We start from the raw sequence: 22,270 nt of genomic DNA, 5'->3' as shown, positions 1-22,270 counted from the left end.
CACAGACAAAAAAAAAACAGCTGTCAGTTTTCATTTTTTTTTTCGGAAGTTCCAAAGTCGAAGAGATAGAACGAAGGAAACAAAGGGAATATTGAGCGACGCACCGAAAGTCCAGAGCACGCTCACAGCCTCGGAGACGAGATAAGGAGGCAACGGGACGGAGGGAACAAAGGAAGCAAAATAAACAAAAACACCGCCGGTTCCCCCAACACCCGCCCACCCAAAGCGGACGCCCACCGACGCACACAACCCACACGTACGTAAGAGCATGCGCACCGACCCTCTTCTGGTGTGGTCACCGGCGACGCTCTCCGGCGCCCAACCGCGCAGAGAGAGATAGGGAGCAAGGATGCGGCGTTCCACACGGGCCATTTGTTTAGCCGTCGTAAAGAGACTGCGCCGGGGGAAAAAAAGGCGCCGCCTTTTATGCGAAGCATATTACGAGAGCTCAACCCAGCTCCTCAGGCGCGGCGGTGTCGCCTTCAATACCACGTGACACCGTGACGTCACGACAGAGGAGAAGTGGCCTTGGCTCAACTCTTGCAAGATGGGTTGGGTGGGAATCGAACCAGGGTCTCCGGAGTGTGAGACGGAGACGCTACCACTGAGCCACGAGTACGATGCTTCAAAGCGGTGCAAAAGCGCCTCTAGTGAATGCGGTCTTGCCTTAGAAACGAGCTGTTTCTAACGCTCAGGCGTGCGTCGCTTGCTCAGGCGCACATTTCGTTGCCGCGCCGAACGCTGCGTTGATCGACGCTCACCGCGTCCAATGCGGGGCGCGTAGACGCTGCGCCGTAGCCCATTGTAATGGCGGGTCGACGGGAACGCTGTCGCGTTCCACTCTTGAAGGCGACACAGAGTAACGCACGAGTTGTTTCTTCGTCTAGCCGAACCAAATATAGCCAAGCAACAGCAGTTCACCAGGCTAAACAGTGGTTCAACAACTAAAATAAAGGCTAGTATGCTTCGCATCCTGGGCTTAACCTTACCTAAGCCACAGCCATTTTTTTTTCAAAGGACCGTTCCCTATACTACAGCCACGCAGGGTCTTTTTTTTAACGGCGTTTCGTGTTCCAACCCTGACTGGAGTTATACGCTGCACTTAAGGTTGAGTAACACTGCGACGGCAAGATGCTTGTTGCGAAAGGTGCACGGTCAAGTATCGCCAGAACCACGTCTCGCCAACTCCGCGCGAGGCAGCAAGGGCTAGGGCTACGTGTCGGTCGACCAGCAACGACCGCCGATTGCGATCATTCGGAGAACCGTTTCGAGGAGCTTCCATTCAACGTATTAGTTCTGCGGAAGCCCGCAAGGTGGAGAGAAGTAATTAATAAAGAGAAAATGAGACATGCGCCCAATCGCAGCAATTGCTACAAAGGAAAGCCACACGGGTTCCTCGAAAGGAAAGCCTCGCAGTTGAAGAAAAATTCGTCCTGGTCAGGGACTCAAACCCGGGTTCACCGCCTTTCCGGGACAGCAGCTCTACCATCTGCGCTAACCACGCGGCTAGCAGATGGCAGGCCGAAGCCGAACTTACCAACAAGTCGAAGCAAAGGCGGCGTAGTAGTTCTGCGGAAATCCGCAAGGCGGTGATAAGTTCGACTTCGTCCTGCCGTCTGCTTGCCGCCTGGCTAGCTCAGATGCTAGAGCGGCTGTCCCGGAAAGGCGGTGGTCCCGGGCTCGAGTTCCTGTCCAGGACAAATTTTTCTTCAACTTAGAGGCTTGATTTTCTTTAGAGGAACCCGTATGGGTTTCCTTTATAGCAGTTGCTACGATTAGGTGGATGTCTCATATTCTCTTTATGAAATTTCTATTCAGTCCGCGTCGTGGGGAAGGTGGTCAAAGAGAGAAACCTTTACTGATCAGAAAGGCGGAGAGGTCGGCCAGAGAAGCTTGTGTTTAGCCTGCTACTCCTCAACCGAGCTAAACGAATAGGGAAAGACAGCGAAAGGAAGAAGGGAGAAATGAGGCGAGGATGCAACATCACAGTCAACGCTGGTAATCAGTCCACTGCACGGTACACACACCGAGTACAGTTCTTACAGATGCACGTCACGTGCTACCTTACGCTTATAGGAGACTAAAAGTAAGTTACACGGCCATCCCTATGTCCTTACACGATTCTGTGCTACACATGAGCGCATTACACATAGGCTCGGTACCGCGAAGAGGTGCACGAGGGCTTCGCATTTGAGCATGTGTCACGTGGGTTAGCGAGGGTGATCAGAGAAGGACAATGCAGGAGCACTCCTGGCTCTCTTTTCTGATGGGCTAACGCAACCCGCCGCCTTCGCTTCGCTGCACGGCACTTCCAATATGTAATATTCAGTGAAGATATAACTGTCAAGCATCCTGTCGTAACAGGATGCTTCACAGTTAAAATCCTGTAGTAGTTAAGTCGGATGTCCGACAGGACATCCGACGTAACTTCTTCGAGCTTCTGTTAAATTTTTGAATGACGACGTCACGGTCTCGGAATGGTTGCCTCCGCGTTTCCGCCAGAAGAAAATATCCGTCAGCAGAATGTACATATTTTCCAGCCTAATAAAATATTGTTACAGTAGGAACAAACAACAGCATAAGCCTATGGCTACCCCAGTTAGGTCCCTGCTTAATCTGATCTTTCTAGACAGCGACTAGAAGAAATGCAACTCAAGGGCCACACAAGGCAGAAAACAACCGACGATAGCACGCAAATGTAACGTTCGACAGCACGCAAATGTAACCTACATTACGTCGTAACAAGTTGCATTTCCTGTTCATTACTATCACTCCATTATCATTTCATAGTGATCTAAGCACACACAAAAAAAAATTAACGACATAAGTTGGAAAATCGCAAACACGAAACACGAGGTTTTTTAAAACTGAACATCCTCCATGACACCTTTGACATCAAACCACTTAGTTTCATAGATAATAACACACACTAAGAAGAACGACTATATATTTATAGTCGTTCTTGCCTGTAAGAGTTGGGGTCGGGCATGTCAAAAAGGGTAGCTGGCCCACTCCGTCATCCGGCTCATCCAGGCTAAGGACCTTGCTGAAGGCAGGAAGATGTTCTCATCGAGAACGAGGAGAACTGAGTTTATTTACAGTATAGACATGAAGAGTGGAGAACGTTCAATCTCATACGTCTAACATGAGTGGTAACGAAGCACAACGAGGAGCCGAAAATGTTCGCTTAAACCTCTTCTGTCCTCCCTAGATCCCTAGGCCAGAGAAAACTGCCCTCCAACCTTCTTCCATTCGGAGCGTCCAAAGCTGTCGAAGGACCCGCGTTGAGGGTGAAGGGTTCACACACTCACTCCCGCACCACTGTTTCACTAAACACACAGAAAGGAGGGGGCGCTCGTAGACAGGGGTTGTTACGCTTGACTCAAGCTGGAGCGCCCTGTTTCCTGGGATGGCCCAGCAGTTAGCTGGAGAGTCTGTCAAACGACCGTGGCGGTTACCGGAGTTTATGAGAAAACCCCTCAGAACACTCTTTTTTAGGAGTTTTCTTGGTCCCACTGGTCCAAATTTTTGCGGCAGAACGCTCCCTAGAGGACACGTGACAACTTCCAGCGTATAACCAAAATTCGCCATGGGGCCCTGGTGAGGGTCCACCCGATTACCAAACTACGCGGGCATGAATGGGACCAGACGGATGGAAACGACAAACGTAAAAAAAAACAAGATTTTAAACATTCCTACAACTGTCCAACGGATAATGACCGTATAAGTCTGTGGCGAAATGGCTATAATACTGCAAGAAACAGCCACGCGAATCACAAGCACTTCCACAGCCCCAAAGCTGCTGACGCATCCAAAGGAAATTCGAGAACCAGAGACAATATGCGCGTGCACCATGCGGAGAGACAAATTTGCTGCCAAGTTAACACGGCCTTTTCAGGCTTTGCCAAAAATTTAACAAAAAAAGGGGGGGGGGAGGAACGATGTCGTGAAAACAAAGTTACACCTTCCACAAGTTCCGCGTCCCGGGAGATAAGCGACTCGGGCAATAAATTACAGTTCGCAGGGCGCATTGAGAACGCCCGCCATACATCGTTCCGTGAAATACGCGAGAAAAAAGAAAAAAAAAGAAAAACATATCGCGCCCTGTCGCCATAATTCAGTCGCAATCGTAGAGGGCAGCCCTGTAACTATAGGGTTGCAAAGTTCAAAGGAGAGCGTACAGAAGTTCTTAAGAAAAAAAGGACACTTAAAGAAACACTTAAGAACAACAAGCAGAAGGAGTAAGAGACCCGCTAACGTCAGCGAGAAAACTAGACAAGCACATTTGTTGTTTCTCTTTCTTTCTTTTGTATTTATGGTAAACAGCGCTTGATTTTACGCACAAAATAGCAGCGAGTAGATTTTTTTTCTCGCTTGGTTATCCGCAAAACTATGCGCATGCCTTTGAAGGCCATTCATTGAGGCACTGCCAGCGACACACGAAAAAAGAAAAAGAAAAGAAGGTACAAGAGGGGGAGCGTGCTGTTCCAGAATATAAATGCGACCGAGCAGCCCTGCTTGGTTAAAGCGCCAAGGCGAAGGCTGCCATCGCCGCGTTAAGCTTAACGAAGAAACAGGAAGCGAGCTTCCGCTCCTTCTTTATATTTTGTTCAGCGCTTCCGTATAGTGCGCTTCCCTTGATAAGTGATGATTATGCGCCGCAAGGAAACAAACTACGCCGAACTGCTTTCTTCTCGCGAAGCCACTAGCTGATCTGAGACCACCATAAACGCTCCTCCAAATATCCCTCCCTTGCTTCCGCTGTTGCTCCTCTCTCTCTCTCTCTCTCTCTCTGCGTCATCCCCCATTATCGTATTTTCCTTTTTTTAATGCATACCCGTTTATACGCCTACCCAACGAGGAAACCGATCCGTCCGGCCGGCCGCTCATCTCGTATGACGTAAACGAGAGAACACGGCGCTATCAGTTCTATCGGCACTCCACGCGCTCTTCATCGCAGATCGCTTTCGAGATAGGGCCCGTGCGGCCGCGCGATACGCCGCCGCCGCCAGAGCACGCTTGATAATGGTTCGCCACGGATGCGTAAGGCGGCAATGACCGATAAGGGCTCATGACGACAGGAAAACGTCATCGCACCTGGCCACGTCCCATCGCCTGAATTAGTTTGTTAGCGTCGTCAGTTCACCTTGCGCCGCCGTCCGCAGTAGTTTCGTGTCGCCGCAGCGCTGGTCGTTGTCACTGGTGGGATAAAGTTGAATAACGGTGATAATGACAACGGGCTCCGTGGAAATAAGCAAGTAGCACAACGCTTACGCATACTCACACAACTCCCAGAAAAGTTACTGTGTGTGTGTGTGTGTGTGTGTGTGTGTGTGTGTGTGTGTGTGTGTGTGTGTGTGTGTGTGTGTGTGTGTGTGTGTGTGTGTGTGTGTGTGTGTGTGTGTGTGTGTGTGTGTGTGTGTGTGTGTGTGTGTGTGTGTGTGTGTGTGTGTGTGTGTGTGTGTGTGTGTGTGTGTGTGTGTGTGTGTGTGTGTGTGTGTGTGTGTGTGTGTGTGTGTGTGTGTGTGTGTGTGTGTGTGTGTGTGTGTGTGTGTGTGTGTGTGTGTGTGTGTGTGTGTGTGTGTGTGTGTGTGTGTGTGTGTGTGTGTGTGTGTGTGTGTGTGTGTGTGTGTGTGTGTGTGTGTGTGTGTGTGTGTGTGTGTGTGTGTGTGTGTGTGTGTGTGTGTGTGTGTGTGTGTGTGTGTGTGTGTGTGTGTGTGTGTGTGTGTGTGTGTGTGTGTGTGTGTAGTGGGGGGGAGGGGCTATAAAGGCGCCCTGCATGCACGCAGTGCTCAAAGGGAGGGAGCGCTGATCACCGACTAAGCGTGCGTCCGTTTGAAAGGAACAAAGAACAAGTTTGTTTTACTTGCCGAGCGTCAACCCTTACAAAAAATTTTATAGAAAGTCTATAGACGTCTATAGACTGTCTATAGACGTCTATAGACAGTGTATAGACTTTCTATAAAAAAAATGGCTGTGGCTTAGGTAAGGTTAAGCCCAGGATGCGAAGCATACTAGCCTTTATTTTAGTTGCTGAACCACTGTTTAGCCTGGTGAACTGCTGTTGCTTGGCTATATTTGGTTCGGCTAGACGAAGAAACAACTCATGCATTACTTCTTCGCCTTCAAGAGTGGAACGCGACAGCGTTCCCGTCGACCCGCCAAGGGGTGTAAGACAATGGGCTACAGGGCAGCGACTACGCGCCCCGCATTGGACGCGGTGAGCGTCGAGCAAAGCAGCGTTCGGCGCGGCAACGAAATGTGCGCCTGAGCAAGAGACGCACGCCTTAGAAACAGCTCGTTTCTAAGGCAACACCGCATTCACTAGAGGCGCTTTTGTACCGCTTTGAAGTATCGTACTCGTGGCTCAGTGGTAGCGTCTCCGTCCCACACTCCGGAGACCCTGGTTCGATTCCCACCCAGCCCGTCTTGCAAGAGTTGAGCCAAAGCCACTTCTCCTCTGTCGTGACGTCACGGTGTCACGTGATTTCATGGTCACCGCCGCGCCTGAGGAGCTGGGTTGAGCCCTCGTAATATGGTTCGCATAAAATTTTGTAAGGGAAGATTCTAGCTCGCTGGTAGTACACACTGTGGTATGTTCAAGGACGCTGTCCTGCGGGAACAAGCAAGCGCTAGCGTGCGCGTTCGCTCGCCAGTTAGTACCAGTAGTCTTGTCAAAGCGCTTGATTAATCCCACGTTTGATCTACTGTTACCACTCCCCGTGTTTCGCGAACATTTTTTTTGGTGTGTGTGTGAATTGCGGATGTACACCATCCAAGGCGGTAGCCGCTACAGACACTGCGGGCAAGCGCGAACCAGCAGGACGTGCTCCACAACAAAATGTGGAGAGCAAAATTACTAACCCGGTCACGGCACGCTTCGGGACCCACGGGGGGGCAGTCCTAACTATAGACGCGGCGATGCGCGGGAAAGGAGGATAGAAACTACGTCGAAAGAAAGAGGGCAAAAAATGGGCGGACACACAAACAAAACAGAATAAACAGAGCCAGCTGCTTCTTCCTTCCGAGCAGGATCCTTCCCGTTAAGCTTCGGAACCACAATCTTCCACTGCCCCTGGAGGTGCACACCCAGATACTAGAAGAGCCTGCAGCGGTAGGTTGATCCGCGCCCAACAGAGGAAGCAAAGTATTGCAGCACAAGGGACACAAGCGAACGCGTACGGTTCGTACCCAACGAGAACTGGAAACCGACACAGTTTTTCACCTTACCCGGGGGGCCTCACGTCAGACGCCGAGCGGGTTCTTTTGACACGTTCATCCTCTCATAGCTAGCGTCGCAGCGAAAGTTCCCTACTAAGCTCACCTTTTTAGCGCGTTTTATTTGACGAGCTCGCTCTTTCGAACGTGAGCACAGGCTACCAGTTTATAAGTTTTTTTTTTTGTACTTTTAGTGCGAGCTACGAGGTATTATCTTGGCGCTTATACGCGTATACACCATGCGAGCATACGGCGTAAACAGCGGCTCTTTTGGACGATACCTTCACGGCGATCATTGCACTTGGAGTCGCGCTGCGAATAACGGTGACATATGCTCGGGGATTTATAATTCATACGGCTGGTCGACGTATAAACCGCGCGGGTGCGTCGGTCGGTGCGCGCATTCTCAAACGCGGAGAAACGCAAACGAACCAAATAAGAAAAAAAAAGCTCGTTCCCGATTCACGTGACTCGCCTAAGAAGCGGCATCACAGCCACCACGTACCTTCGCGTGCGGGTGAGTTAGTTCGTCTTGCTGATATAATTGTGGGGTTTCATGTCCCGAAACTGGCATTTAAATAAATTGGCGAAATTTTGGGAGTTTTAAGTACCAAAACCACGATACGATTGAGGCACGCCATATTGAAGAACTCCGCATTAATTTCGACCGCTTGCGGTTCTTTAATACGTGTTCCAAAAGCATTGTACGAGAGAGTTGTTGCATATCGCCTTCGTCGAAATGTGGCCGGGAATCGTACCCACGGCCTCGTACCCAGCTACGAGGCCATAGCAACTGAACCACCGCGGCGGGCCACCCGGTCCTTTCAGGTAGGGGTAGGCTAATTAATCAATAGTTCTAATACGAATCAAATACTTGAGTTTCGAATTGAAGTATACGGTTCTAGAATTCGACTTTTTTTTTACATCGATTGGGGCCGCACGTAATGTTAATCGCGATTGTCGAATCCTGTCTATCAAGCAAAATAATATATGCGTATCACTGGCCATCCGCGGTAAGCGAACCGGAAACTAAGGTGGCTAATTAAACGTTTCATATCTTGCTGATTTAGAAGCCCACAGATGAGCGGAACCACCAATTAACTTTATGTGTAACGCGGAAATGAGACGGTCCTTTCTTTTTTTAATCACTGTTCTTTTGCACGTTTATTTCTACTTATAGAGAAGAAATATATTCGGAAATCAATTTAAAATTTTCGCTATTCGAACACCACTACATTTAAGTAATTAACAGTGGTTGAATGAGTGACATAAGTTTGAGCCAATGTCTCGACAAGGGTATCTGTCTGTCAGAGCGAAGATAAATAAGTGCCCTTGTAGAAACGTTGGCTTCGAGATGAGACAACCCTCGTTCGTCTACGGTTGATCACTTAAAGGCTCCGTCATACGGGAAACCCATTTGACGACAGTGCCTTCCTTAGCGAGTTACCCCCGTTGCCCCTCCCCCCCCCCCCCCCAACCCAACCCCTTTCTTCTTCTCTTGCGTATCGAGTATCTAAGCTTATATTCTTTTTTTTCGAGGGAGGGGATGAGGGGAGCAATCCCGCGGGTATTTTACTGTCTAAAAAATGTGGTCCGATCCCGAAGATGTGTAGTGAAAAAATTCAAGCTGCCCGACCCTCGCCCCCAACTCCCTCGGGAAAGAGATTGTCTTTGATCCACATGAACAGGCTTCCCAACTTATTTGTCTCGTTCAGAACACCATATTATAAGTCATATTGTCCTCTCTCATCGGCAAGAACCCGCCGCGATCGAGGAATCAGGTCCCTAACCTCACGACTCAGAATCGAGGAGGAGAAAAAAAAAATCGGAAAAGCGTGAGGTCGATGGTTGAGGCCTGGCCGCACGCAAGCATAACCACAGCCAAGAAAGCGCTAATTTCCGCCGAAACAAAACTGCGCGCGCGCCGAGATGCAAGGAAAACGACCCCCGAAACGAGGAAGTCCCAACTGCAGCGCGAGAAAGTTCGCGGGAATCAAGATATAAGAGCGCCGCTGAATGAACGAGCCGGAAGGCTATACTTCGCCTCCAAACCGCCACGCAGTGCAGTGAAACTCGCATCGTGCGGAAGCTGACATCAGCCAACCGGTGTGTATCGATATCAGGCCGCGCGTTTAAGCGAAGGGGAGCAGCGACTCGCCCAAGGCGCGCTACTACACCTTTCCGCAACAATGCAATAGCCCTTTTTTTTCTCTCTCTTGTTCTCCTTTCTGGCTGGCTGCCAAGACGCGGAGCTTTCTTCGCAATGCACGGAATTTGCGCGATGGAGCTGATAAAACACGGAAAAACTGCCACCCACACGCTGATAAATGAACTTCGAAGAAAGGAAATTTTGAAAAAGAAAAAGAAACAGCAGGAACGTGACACGATGGCACTGTGCTCCGTCTGCAAAGGAAGGACGTATCTTTATACTTCCAGGACACGTTTCTTTATTTTTTTTATCTCCGGTAATTCTGTATAGCGAGACAATATATTAACCTCAGGAACATGTACCGTCGGACTCGCTAACAGAGAATGTAGAAATGCACACGTAAGCGCACGACTGCAAAACAAAAGTTAACCAGTCTCATATCTCTCGCGACATTCGACTTACACTTCGAACCATACAAAGCACAAACAAGCGTCACGCGCGCTACTAAAGCTAAGTTGTGCCTGGAAGTGAACGGAACGTGAGATGTTGAGAAAATGCCGCCAGCAGAAAAACAGAAAAAAATTATTCTGAAGAGAGACTGTGGAGCAAAAGATATGTGTCGAAGTAAAACAAAATCAACAGAAAATAACAAAATTAGCCGCACAAGCGGGGTCCATACAGGAGAAGAAGCGTCGCGCAGTTATGCCATTGATAAAAAACACTTAAACCAAACAAGGATGCGAAATCTTCATCAAAATTCAACAAGGCTTTCTGACAATGGCAAACCTTTCCACCGAAGGCAAAAAAAGAAAGAAAAATGTCACCAGGCTTACAGTGAAAAAGAAAAAGCAACAGATATTTTAGCCTAAACGGGACATAATCAGATAAAAAATGGCGTCCAGATCCCTTCCCCGCCCAACAACCCAGTCCCTGTTGTTTACAACACACTACTATATAAAAAAAAAGGACGAAACTAATGCGAAACAAATGCCGCAAGTGGCATCGAGCTGTATCGAGAACAATGGCCCAGAGGCGATCCGAAACGAGTTTCCGAGCAGAGTGAAACAAATTAAATAAGAAGAAAAGGAAACCGCAACGAAAAGAAAACGGAAGGCACTTGAGGCCCCTGCATTCCGACAGAAAACTTAGCCGCTGAGCCTGGTTGTTGCGCAGGAAAGCCGAGCAAACAGAACGACGCCGCTGGCAAGCTGCCCGGATAGCCTCATCCTCCGCGAAACGGAATGAAAAGGGACAGACGGAATCCGAGAGGAGCGGAGGAAGAGAAATAAAAGAAAATGAAGGAACAAGACGTCGGTTGAGCGAGTTCCGCTGTGCCACTACGCGGATCGAGGCTGATGAAGATGAGCTCTCTGCTCAAAGAAAAGAAAGTAATAATAAATAAATAAACAAAACATAAGCATAGATCAAAGCCGAACCAAACGGAAGGCAAGCCAGACGTAAGGCAACGTACGCCGAGAACGCGGAAGCACTCTGAAAAGAAACTTCTCGCTTTGAAAGAGAACGGGGAAAAAAAAATCGACATCGAGCGTGAATTGAATAGTGATATTGGATGACGAATGACACATCTTGAAGCGCGGAAGTGCACCAAGTCGTAAGGAAAGGGGTGGGAAAATGTAGAGAGCTTTCGTTTTCTTTCAATGGCGATTCGGCGCGCACTGTTCGTGAAGCGTAAGCGTATGCATCCTCTGCTACTAACCGCAGTTCCGCTGAAACAGGAGCTGCGCCGAGTGGCTTGACGTCTGACAAAACCCCAGATCCTTCCGGTTACGACGCATATACTAAAATCCGGGATACTCGGTCGGTCACCGTCTGAATGCGCAGTCTGAAGTGCGTTACTTTTCGGGGGGGGGGGGGGGGGGTTTCCGAAAAGACGCGAGAATGCAGACAGAAAGGAAATGAACAGAAGGAGAAGAGTGCAATACAGTAAAAGCTCGTTAAGTCGAACCGCAAGGGGAAACCGCTTCAGTTCGAATTAACGAAAGTTCGAACTAACGAAAGTGAAGGAGGGCAACAGTACACTGCGATTTGGAAGCAGTAGGGCATGTCAGAAATTTGGCGCCTCAGAAAGTGATGGCGTGTGCCGCGGGCGCACGCCATCTTCAAGTCGAAGCTCTGAGTCCGACTGTGCCACACCACCGATGTCCACCGAAACGAACGTTAGCCGAGGCTTAACACCATCACAATGAATCGCGACGGCCGATACCTCCTAAGCTGAAAACAGAGGTGCACAACCGATGAAGACTGCCGAGACAAAGACGCTGAACATGTGAAGGTGGCGAAGGCCCTGATTCGTCGGTTCTTGATTGCAAGCGCAACTGCGACGTACTTGATTCGCTGTATTTTGGAGCTTGCCGTGCCATCTCCGCACAACATTAGCAGCTGTACAAGATTTGCAAAGCCTCCGAGATTCGCAATGGGCAAGAAGTCTCGGAGGTTACGTAGAACGGAGAGGCGGCAGCCGCCGCTGCCTTCTGGCTGACCCCGCGTCGGTTAGATTTTTTTCCGATTTTGCCTTCTCTCGCCGTTCTCTCCGTTTCGGAGGCAATACAGCCTTGTGTGTAGGCAGTAGGCGCGTTTCTCTGGCCGTGTGCCAGGCGAGCGCAGTTCGAATTATCCGTGAAGGAACCTTCTCGCGTTCGAATTAACGGACTTTTTTATACATAAACTTCTGTGGAGCTTGGCCGGACCAGATCGTACAGTTCGAATTATCCATAAATTCGAATTATTGAAGTTCGAATTAACGAGCTTTCACTGTACTGTTTTCGGGTGACAAGTTGCCAACTGTGTCGCCCACCGACGCTGAGCAAAAGCGACTTACATTGCTGCAGAAAAAAAAAGAGGGAGAAAAAAGAAAGCAAGAAAAACAAAAGGTGGAGGAGTGAAAGGAAAGAATAACTACAAGTTGATATTATTTATATAGCTTGACGGCAGAACGGCCACCATGGTCGCTTAATGGCAGGCAGAACACCGCATGTGTAATTAAAAACAAAACCAGGGTGTCTACCAAGTTGACATTTCCAAATTCCCTGAGTTTTCCAGGTTTTCCCTGAGTGCCTTTGCAAAATTCCCTGAGTGATGCAGAACTATGTTTTATGTCAAGACGCGCTGCAACCATATCGCCCTATGCTGTCACTCTCTAGTAAGCATATGAAAAAAATTTGAAACAAAAAAAACCGACTTAATCCAACTTGAATACTAAGGAGTAGTGTTTATGTTATTCAAAAAAATATAAGGAAGGGGTTATTAAAATGCACAGCAAATAAAATGTCTTCGAAAAAATTTTCAAATCGAGTTGGACATTCTTTAGCACAAATAAAAAGGAGATGCATACAGAAGCAAACATTTTCGAATATGAGCTATTTCTATGAACTGATAGCATGCTCAGTGTCATGCAACTGTCCTGACATACTCTCAGCTCGCACAAGACGCCTCAGTGTTGTGTTTCACTGCTTTAAAGAGTTTATATTGGTTTGGATGAGGGACGCCTGCATCTCAGCATCAGCCAACAATTTGTTTTTTGAGCGCAGGCTCCTTCAAAGAAGTGGTCGTTCATTCCTCAGTGCGTCGATCCTTTCTGTTCTCGTCCTCCTTTCGCCACGCGTTCGCCCCACGGACCATTTGAAGAATACTCTTGGTCAATTTACAGTCAACGTCCAATTTTTCAGACCCCCTAGGGGCCGCGAAAACTTCCGAAAAATCAGGCAGTCCGAAAAAATAAATTCATGTCTTTTACTGCCCTTAAGGGCTAAAATCGACACATGTACGTCTGAAAAAGCTCTGAATGCCTGTCAGTGCACTTATTAGGTATATCGGTGCTCCTACTGTGACAGGTGAGGGCGAGTGCACACGTGTAAAATTAAGAAATACATACAGTGTCCCGCGACAATTGCCCCTTCCTACGCTTGTACGCTTCACCGCGTGACACGACTCTAATGAGGCGAAGCAGACTTTCGGGAAAGAGCATTATGCAATGCGCCGTGCTTTCCGAGCTTCGAAGACAAAATTATTGCTGTCAGCGGAGAAATGAAGAAACACGGCACCGAACGACAAGAAGCTTAACAGCGAACGTCGAAGCAGCTAGGCCTACTGTTGCCGCAGTGGTGGCCACGGCTGCCAGCGCATCTGCGTGCGAGAGCACCGGTTCAAGGCGGCGAGGTAATCAAAATAGCAGCGGTGGTGGTTTTCATTAATGCCGTCTCGGACCTGCGATCACGCAAAACGTTTAGAAAATCGGACGGCGAAGAGTTCTTGCGTCTGAATTTTCAGACGTTATGATACATTGACTCCTTGCGGTACGTGGTCGTGCCGCGAAGCCGTCCGAGTTATCGGGAATCCGGAAAGTCGGTCGTTGACTGCACACTGGCAACTCCTCCAGCCGACGACGATTCGTTACGAGTCCTGTCTGTTTCTCGAGCCAGCATTACCGCAACTTTTGACCCTCTAAAAAAATTACAGCTAATTTTCCCTGATAGAAGCACAAATTCCCTGAGTTTTCCCTGACTTTTTCCAGACTACTCAAAATCCCTGAGAATTCCCGGTTTTCCCGGTTGGTAGACACCCTGAAAACTAAATATAGACAAGGGGGACTTGCATGCCAAAACTACGATCAGAATGCAAAGAACGCCGTAGGGTTGAGGACTCCAGATTAATTTCGACCACTAGAAGTCCTTTAACGCGCACCTACATCGAAGTACCCATCGGTGAGCCGCAAGATGACTCACAGCGTGACGTAATACCGAGGTCGCGGGCGACGTAAGAGGCTTTCATTCACTAAGTGGTGCCCCCTGGAGCACTGGAGAACTCACGCTCATCCGAAAATAGAAAGGAACAACTTGCGAGAAGGATCCAAGAGAGAATAAGTGACGAGATAGTGGAAGCAAGACACATTTCCGAAAAGGGAACAAAACAGAAACAAAATAATGTCGAGAGGGTTTCGGGTAGGAGGTACGAAACCGTAAACATGGTTGGAGAGATACGTAATCCGGCAACAAGAAACACGCCGTACGTGGAGTGCTTGAAACATCAGGGAATAAACCGGAGGGAAAGGGTGGGGGGAGGGGTCAGAACCTCGGAAACGCTTAAGTGGCTTGGCCCGGAAACAACCAAACCCATTTGTCCCAAGACGGGAAAGAAAAAAAAAACTATATAAAAAGAACAAGAACTCCTCCGGATACTATTAGAGTAAGGCGCATCGCAATAACGGAAACGGACCGACGACCTAGTGACCGAAAGAAGCAGTGCCCGTAACATAAGGGAAGACGGGAAGGCAAAAGGCACGGAACGACCGAGTCAACAGCACCAGGGAAGTGGGGTACGCCCGGGAAAAACGGGAACCGCGAAGGAATAACGGCCAAACGAAGTCGGGCTTCGTAGGGCCGTTGCGAGCTTTCGCCGAGGCAAACAACAAAAGGGAAGCGGTCTGCACATGTTTATGTGGTAGACGGAAAGAAATCTCCTGAAGTATTCATCGCGCCCAGTCTCGCAGCACGAGAGGAATATAATCCCCGGCTTTTTGGGGGGAGGCTCCTGCGTAGACGGGACGAAGCAAGAACCGGCGAGGGAAAAATCGGGAACAAGGGGGTCGTTAGGGAAATCGCCAAGTGTCGTTAGGGAAGAAAAACAAGCAAACCAAGGCGCGCCTTACGCGGCTCCCAGAATAGGCAATTTGAAAGTAGGGGGACGTTCGCTTGCTTGCACTGGCACCGGCGAACAAGGAGGAGGCCCTGCCGCGGTCTCGCGCATTACGAGCATAGAAATCGCCACTCCGCACTCGGAGGACAAACTCGCGCATGAGCACCAGTTCTGTTCTTTTAACTTTTTCGTCAGAGTTTCTCTGTCTCTCCATAAAAAAAATAAAGAAACAAGAGGGCGCATGGCAGTCATTCTCGGCCATTTCCACAGCACACACACACAACCGCGAGCGTCTGTGAATCACTGGGTCGTTTCGGGGGTCGTATATGGAGCGCGCATACGTAGAGGTATACGGAAACGTGTTAAGAATGGCGGCAGCGCTTGCGAAAGCTAGCGCAACGTTCAACGGCACACAACGGCTTCCCAAGTTTGAAGATGGCGGCGCAGCGGTTACGCCACAGAGCAAAACCAACACCGCACGTTCACTGCACGGGACAGTGCGTGGACTGGATATTAAAATAAGTGCGATACGAACGACACGCGTGGAAGAAGCTTGACTGACAAGAAAAAAAAAACATTCTTGCAAACTTCGTGCATTAGGAAAACATGCGCTGCGAGGCCGAACGTCAAACATATACGCACGGGAAGAGAGGGAGTGGGAGAAGCTTAGAAGCGTTCCAGCTAAAAAAAAAATAAGATTAGTTTACCCATTGTTACAATACTTCTGTCAAGCATCCGTTGAAATTGGCAAGCCTCACTGACAAAGCGAGTTGTCGCTGGTCGCGCAAATGCCAAGAGCGGGCACACTTTCTGAAAAGCTATTCCTCTCGCATAGTTTAAAATAAACACACCGATGAAGCGCAACCTCGCGAATTTCAATAGTCTCCGGAAGCGCGCATGTGATGCGGACACAAATGTCGCCTCCGGTGTTTATTTCGCAAAAGCTTACGGTCACATAGTTCCGTGCGGGATGGGAACGGAGATGGGGCAAATTCATGCGTGGGTTAAACGTGCTGTATGCAAGCTACTGCCCCCTCCCCAAGAAGCGACTCCTCGCGAGGCGTGGTTTCTGCAAATCAAAGTCGTTCCGAAGTCCACTGTCGGCACCGGGGCCTCGTGTGGCACGAGAGCACGCGAGATAGCGCGTCGTTTCCCAAGTAATGGCGTCGCCGCGATAAGAGCGTGCGGATGTGCGCGAGGCCAGAGCCCCCCCCCCCCCCTCCCCCCCTGCCTACCTCAACCCCTCCCTCCCCGACGGCTGCACTTTCCCGTTCGCTCCATTCTTGGCCCCGGGCGCGGACGCGGGCCGCCATTACGGAGACACGCGTACAGATCGGGAGTGACAGGTTAGAACGGCTAAGAGCTCGCTCTATGTAGCAGTCGTGTTAAGGCCAAACTACACGTACGCTTGCCGGCGCGCGACAGCTCTCGTCCTCGCGAGTAATGGCGGCGTGGACCCACATGACGCGCGCCAGCGCTCGCACCCACTTCTTGGTTGACTATTTTCGTCTCGGTACACGTCGTTTTGTATTTTCGTGAGGCAGCCAGAGCACCTATACGTCACTGGAGAAGATGGCTGTGCTGGCGCCGCGTTTCGACGCGTATGTACGATCTGCGTAGCACCATCTACGCATGCGCGAGCGCGTGGGGGCGAGCTTTCGTGCGCCGGCAAGGGTACGTGTGGTTTGGCCTTTCGGTATCTCGTTTATTGCTTATTAAAAAAATTATTGGTGAATTTATAAGCAAGTTAAACCATCCTACCGGTGACAGGACTGTCAATGGCATTAGCAAATGACAATGACCTAATATGGTTAAAAAAGCACGGCAGCTACCCTTTAACGAAGATGTTTTCTTCTTTAACGTAGTTGCAGTTAACTAACGAAAAGATTGCCGCAGGAAGGCAGATATACGTCACGTCCACGCAACATGCGAACCTGCCCACGCGAAATTAAAAAGAAAAGAAAGTTTTCCCACTTGCACTGCAACGAAGAACCGCGTATGGCACTGCTGCCGACGACAGTTGGCCGGGGAAAATGTGGGTCTAAGCTAAACTAAACAAGGAACGCGACAAATTTCCCAGCTTCCTGCGAGGTAATGCTGCACGTAAACCACACCCTCACCCTTTTGCTTTGCCACCGCATTGACAAAACTCAAACACGAATAGCGAAGAGGCAGGCTTTCGACCGCCTCCGGCGGCGAAACTTCGAAACCCGCGTGGCACAAAAAAATTTGTCTAAAACAAAAGACTAATTACCATGCGCGAACCTTTGAAAAACGTTTCCGCCGAAATTACAACGTACTGCGGCAGCACGTGGCCCTCCGTGCAAACGATCGACTTAAACCCTGACGCTACAGCCTGCAAAGCTTTTCAGGTAAAGATCACCGCCACAAAATCCGGCAGGGGAGAGCGAAAGAGAAGAGAGAAGCCTGCGAATGCGTTTCACGCGTGCACGCGCAAACGTACGCCGCGAGCGTTTCTTCATATGCGTGCGCGTGCGGAAACTAAACGTCGCCCCCTTTGTATGCAAATTTCCAGCCACGTCCATACGCACCACCTATTCAAAACGCCGTTAGGGAAATGGCTAAAAAGGCATCGGCATACATCTTCCCTTCTTCCCTTTCACCCTTTTTCGCACCCGCGACATCGATTGCTTAGGTATACCTGCAGCACGTTGGACGGGTTTATCGAAGCCTAAAATAGGATAAACCTCCCCGCTCCCTTTTTTTGATGAAGGCACCGCCCTAAACGGAAACAGTCACAGTGAAAGTCGACAAGGACAGTCGATCGGTCAATCCGCGCATAATGCGGCTCGAAACTCAACATGCAGCGACGGGAGTCGATACATGCATAGAATAGGGTTTTCTTTCCCCCCCGACTCTTTCACGCGTGGGCCAACGCGATCGGTCAAGTGACTCGCCCCACGCCAGGCGGAGAACGCGTACTAAACAAGCGGTAAAAAAAAAAGGTTTTGCACATTCGCCCGTACGGAAGAGTTAGGGAACGCGTTCCCCTGATATCCGTGAATCGGAGGGGCTCGGCTTTCGAACCTGCAATATTGGCGACGACACGATAATCTCGGTTTCACCGAATTGCTATCGGCCCGCCTTCAGAAGTGGAATCCGCTCGACTAGATATTTCTAGCTCCTCGTTCGCCCGAAGCGGTTATAGCGGTTAATACGAATATATGCCAAGGTTCGCCATCTTTAACATTACAGAAACTTTGAAATAGATCGAAAAAGATCATTCGACCTGTGCTAGTAAATCATCCTACTATAAGAAAATACATCTTACAGCCGGTGAGAAAAGGTTTGGCGAGGCAGAAAACCTGTAAAACACCACGGACGAGTTGGCGACAACACCTCGCACCAGCCCACCATGACGTCATCAACTTTGGAGGCGTCTATACTCAGCAAATGTTTTAATGGTAAAGTTGAACTACATCGTATTCAAAATGAGCCAAGTACTGAAGTTTGAAGAACATTCACTGAGCTAGCGACAACGCCCCAAAAACACGAGAAAAGAAGGAAATACCTTGAAATCCGTGACGTCCCCCTGACGTGCAGCGCCGTTGGGGTTCTCAGCGCGATAATGCTTGCGAAAAAAAAAAAGTTTTTTGTGTGCAAGAAGCGATTCAGTGTTTCTCTTTAGTGTCACGTTAATTTGTCACTGCCAGCGCTGTTGACTACTACACGAGCGCTTCCCGCAGAAAACGAGCAGACGACAGTCACGGTGAAACAGACGGCCTTCAAAAGAAAAGGACCGCGAAGAGGCCTACTACCCGCACACGGGCCTTTTCGCGTTTCCCCTCACGCCACCGGGCAGGTCCGAGAAAAGTAAACGACGCGTGCATCGCGTGACGGACGAGACAACACGCTGACCGCACGGCATGGGAAGCGATCGAAGCTCGCCGACGGCAAAGGCGACGACGACGACGACGAGAAGCCGCGAATACCTGTGCGCAAAGGCGTGTACACGAAATAGAGAGACTGAAGTTTCCTGGTGGCACGACATGATCGCCAGCGAACGACCGCGTCGGACGCTCGTGTGGGCGATACGGAACACTCGCAGGCGACTGAACAATAACGGGATCCGAGGGCTCCATTTATTTTAGAGCGCAGCTCTTATAGGCGCCCGTTCTTGCGTTGAGCGTCGGCGTGCCTCGGCGTTGTACCTCGTAACCGAGCAGACGAGCACAGCGAAAGATGAAAGCGAACGCGCAGCACAGCGGTAGATGAAAGAAGAGAGCGCGAGAAGGAGAGCGGACGATGAGGCTACGGTGAAATCATGAGGCGAAAAGCGGAGGAGGAGCGGAGGGGAGATGGCTTGCGCATGCGCCGAGTTTCCGGCGGCCACGGCTACTGCGCGCACCACTACGTGTATATATACCTCCGGAACGTCTATCGGCGTCCAGTCAGTGGAGACAGCTCTTTTCGCAAAGTCTTTTAATGCCCACAAACATTAGATTACTTGCAATATGGGCGTTACACGACAAAATGTACACTGCTCACGCGTCGACGGTGCCCTGATGATGCTCACTGCCATGTTCCTCGCTACGAAGGAATACTTAACCGCCACCAACGCCTGCTTTCTATACTAGGCGGCAACCATTTCCCGTTATATACTCCGGTAATCCATCACCACATTTCTCGCCGCGGTGGATGCTGTGGCACGCCAGGCTACTCCCGACATGGCGTCCTGACGCACGCCTTTTTCTGCGGCGCACACGCTTTCGCGTCAGACCTATACGCGGACGCGCGTCGGAAAAGACGGCGCGCTGCCGGGCTAGCCGTCACGCGATATTCCTATCCTGATGGCATACGTGCAAAGAAGATACTCGAGTGGATGAGGTGGGCGCCGCTCGCACCCTGGCGCATTCCAGCACGTCTGGTCGGCGTACTTCTCGCGTGTATCCTTGCATGTCAACGAGCAGACGACGTGCGTACGTATAATAAAGCTTAAAGCTTGTCCGTAAACGTATTACCCGACTAGTGCGGCAAGTTCGACTAGTATTAGACAGTTTTAGCGGTGCCGTGTTCACGCGTTCGGCAAGTGCGGTATAAGATATACGGTATTAACGTTCCCTACCCTCCTACCGCTATCACCGAACACGTTCTAGCTGCGTGTATGGCTCGATGCGTGCGGTAACGCGATATTGACAAGAGTGGCTAATATTCAGGCGTTGCAGAATACAAGAACAATGTGCTGAGCGCGAAATCTTGATTTTGGTGAATAATAGAAAGCTTATCCTTAAAGGTATTTTTTACAGAAGCGCCGGGTTGCGGCAAACGTGCAAGGCCAGTCACAAAGCCAGTACCGATAGCTTGTGACACCCTGTCCATCAACACGTTAAACTTCTTTCTTTTGTTACATCGGTGTTTCCGTCGAAGCAAGCGATATATATTAAAACATTTACTAGCCATCCCGGCCCTGCGCAAGCGGATGGCCAGTGAAGTTGTTGCAAAACCACCACTACAAATGCTGAGGGGGGGTGGGGGGTAAGCAATGCTTTACTGACGGTTCAGATGCATGTTTTGAGCTTGTTCGTTTTTGAAAGGTATGCTGTTCTGCGTATTCTATTTGGTTATTTCAATGAATGTATGCACTGTTCGCCTCATTTTTCTGAGCGCTTGTAGCCTCTGCCTTTTGGTGGTATGAGCCTTTGCGTTTTTCCTTTTTTACGGAGGTCTGAGCCATTGATGATGATGCTAGATGCTCGTTTTGAGCCAGTTCTTTATTGAAACGTACGCTGTTCTGTACGTTGGATGCACTGTCCGCTTCACTTTGCTGAGAGCTTGTAGCCTCTCCATTACGAAATGTTTGAACCATTGCATTATTGCTTGCTTAGGCAGAAAGAAAAGCTTCGCAATTGAAGAAAAATTCTGGTTAGCTCAGATATGGTAGAGAGGCAGCCCCGGAAAGGTGGTGGTCCCGGGCCCGAGTCCCGGACCAGGTCGAATTTTTCTTCAACTGCGAGGCTTTTCTTTCGAGAAACTCGTATGGGTTTTCCTTTGCAGCAATCGCTATGACTGGGTGGATATCTCATTTTCTCTTTATTAGAAAGCAGTTTGTGGACAAGCTAAATCTTCGCAATATTGCGAGGGCACACCGAATTTGTTCTTAAGCAACGATTCCTCGCGACGCGGGGATTAAATGTGAAGTGTTAACATGCAACAAATCGCGTTTTCGTTAACTGTTAAACACATCGAACATGTTCACGGCTTTTTGAAAGCAATTTGCGTGTTCTCTGTCTCACATTGCGCGAGAAGTTATACATCAGCCCACGAAGTCTTCTTTTTTTATTTTATTTTCCACCAGAATCGTTAAGGTGACTTCAGCCAAGGCGTCCGAGATTAAACGGCGCGCGCCGATGATGGTTAACAGAAGGTCGTTGAAACAGCTTCGCCGCATGCCTCTCCTGCAAAAGTTGCTGAAATTAGCATCATATACTTTTTTTTGTTAACAGCGGAGCTGTTTAAATTTTAGTTCCGTTACAGAGCGTTACCAGAAAACTCAGCCCAGCTGTGCGCCATCTGGCGTTGCCTAGCAACCAGATTCGAGACCACCTAGTCATGTAAACTCCTCGCACCTCACGCGCGTAGGGCGGAGTCGTGACGTCACAGGCGAGTGAACGCTCGAGAGCGCCCTACTGCCAAGCGAGAAGCGATGCGTCGCCGCCGAGCCGATCCGGAACACCGCGTGGAAGCTGCGGCCGAGAAGAGGCGAAGCCGAGTCGAGGGTCCCGAGTTTCACCGTGCTGGCTAGCCACACATCCCACTGCCTACCGTTGGAGCTTTGCCCCATAAAGGGTGATTGGATTTCTTGTGGCCGACTCTGGCACGACCATGTGATATGGTCAAGAGATGGCCGCCCTCCATCTGAGCAGGCGTTAAGTACAAGCACACGTCAAACATTTACAGCCCGCGAAACAAACTGCCACTGCAACGATATGTGCTCGCGCATCGATTTTCGCGGCGAAGACGACCCCAGCCGGACCGAACAATAACAGGAAGGACGAGACGGGAAAGAAAGGAGAAAAAAACAAAACGAAAACGCGAGAAGCTCGCGGCACCGGCAAAGGACGCGACGTGGTACAGTTGCGTACGCCGTCCGCGCAAAAGGCTACCCCGATATATATATATATATATATATATATATATATATATATATATATATATATATATATATATATATATATATATATATATATAGCACAGTACACATGCCAGACTATACGCGCCCGAGCGAGAAGA

At 49.6% G+C, this 22,270-nt stretch overlaps 1 protein-coding gene across 6 annotated transcripts in view; it reads right to left on the bottom strand.

Annotated features, from left to right (window-relative positions):
* Positions 1-22,270, bottom strand: part of Snap25 (Synaptosomal-associated protein 25kDa) — a 413,499-nt gene that overhangs the window by 284,180 nt on the left and 107,049 nt on the right. The gene's annotated exons all lie outside the window — the stretch shown is intronic.

Source organism: Dermacentor albipictus, chromosome 7 (genome assembly GCF_038994185.2).
Source record: "Dermacentor albipictus isolate Rhodes 1998 colony chromosome 7, USDA_Dalb.pri_finalv2, whole genome shotgun sequence".
NCBI lineage: Eukaryota > Metazoa > Arthropoda > Arachnida > Ixodida > Ixodidae > Dermacentor > Dermacentor albipictus.
The sequence above is the reverse complement of the archived record's forward strand: the minus strand, read 5'-3'. Positions and strand labels throughout refer to the sequence as shown.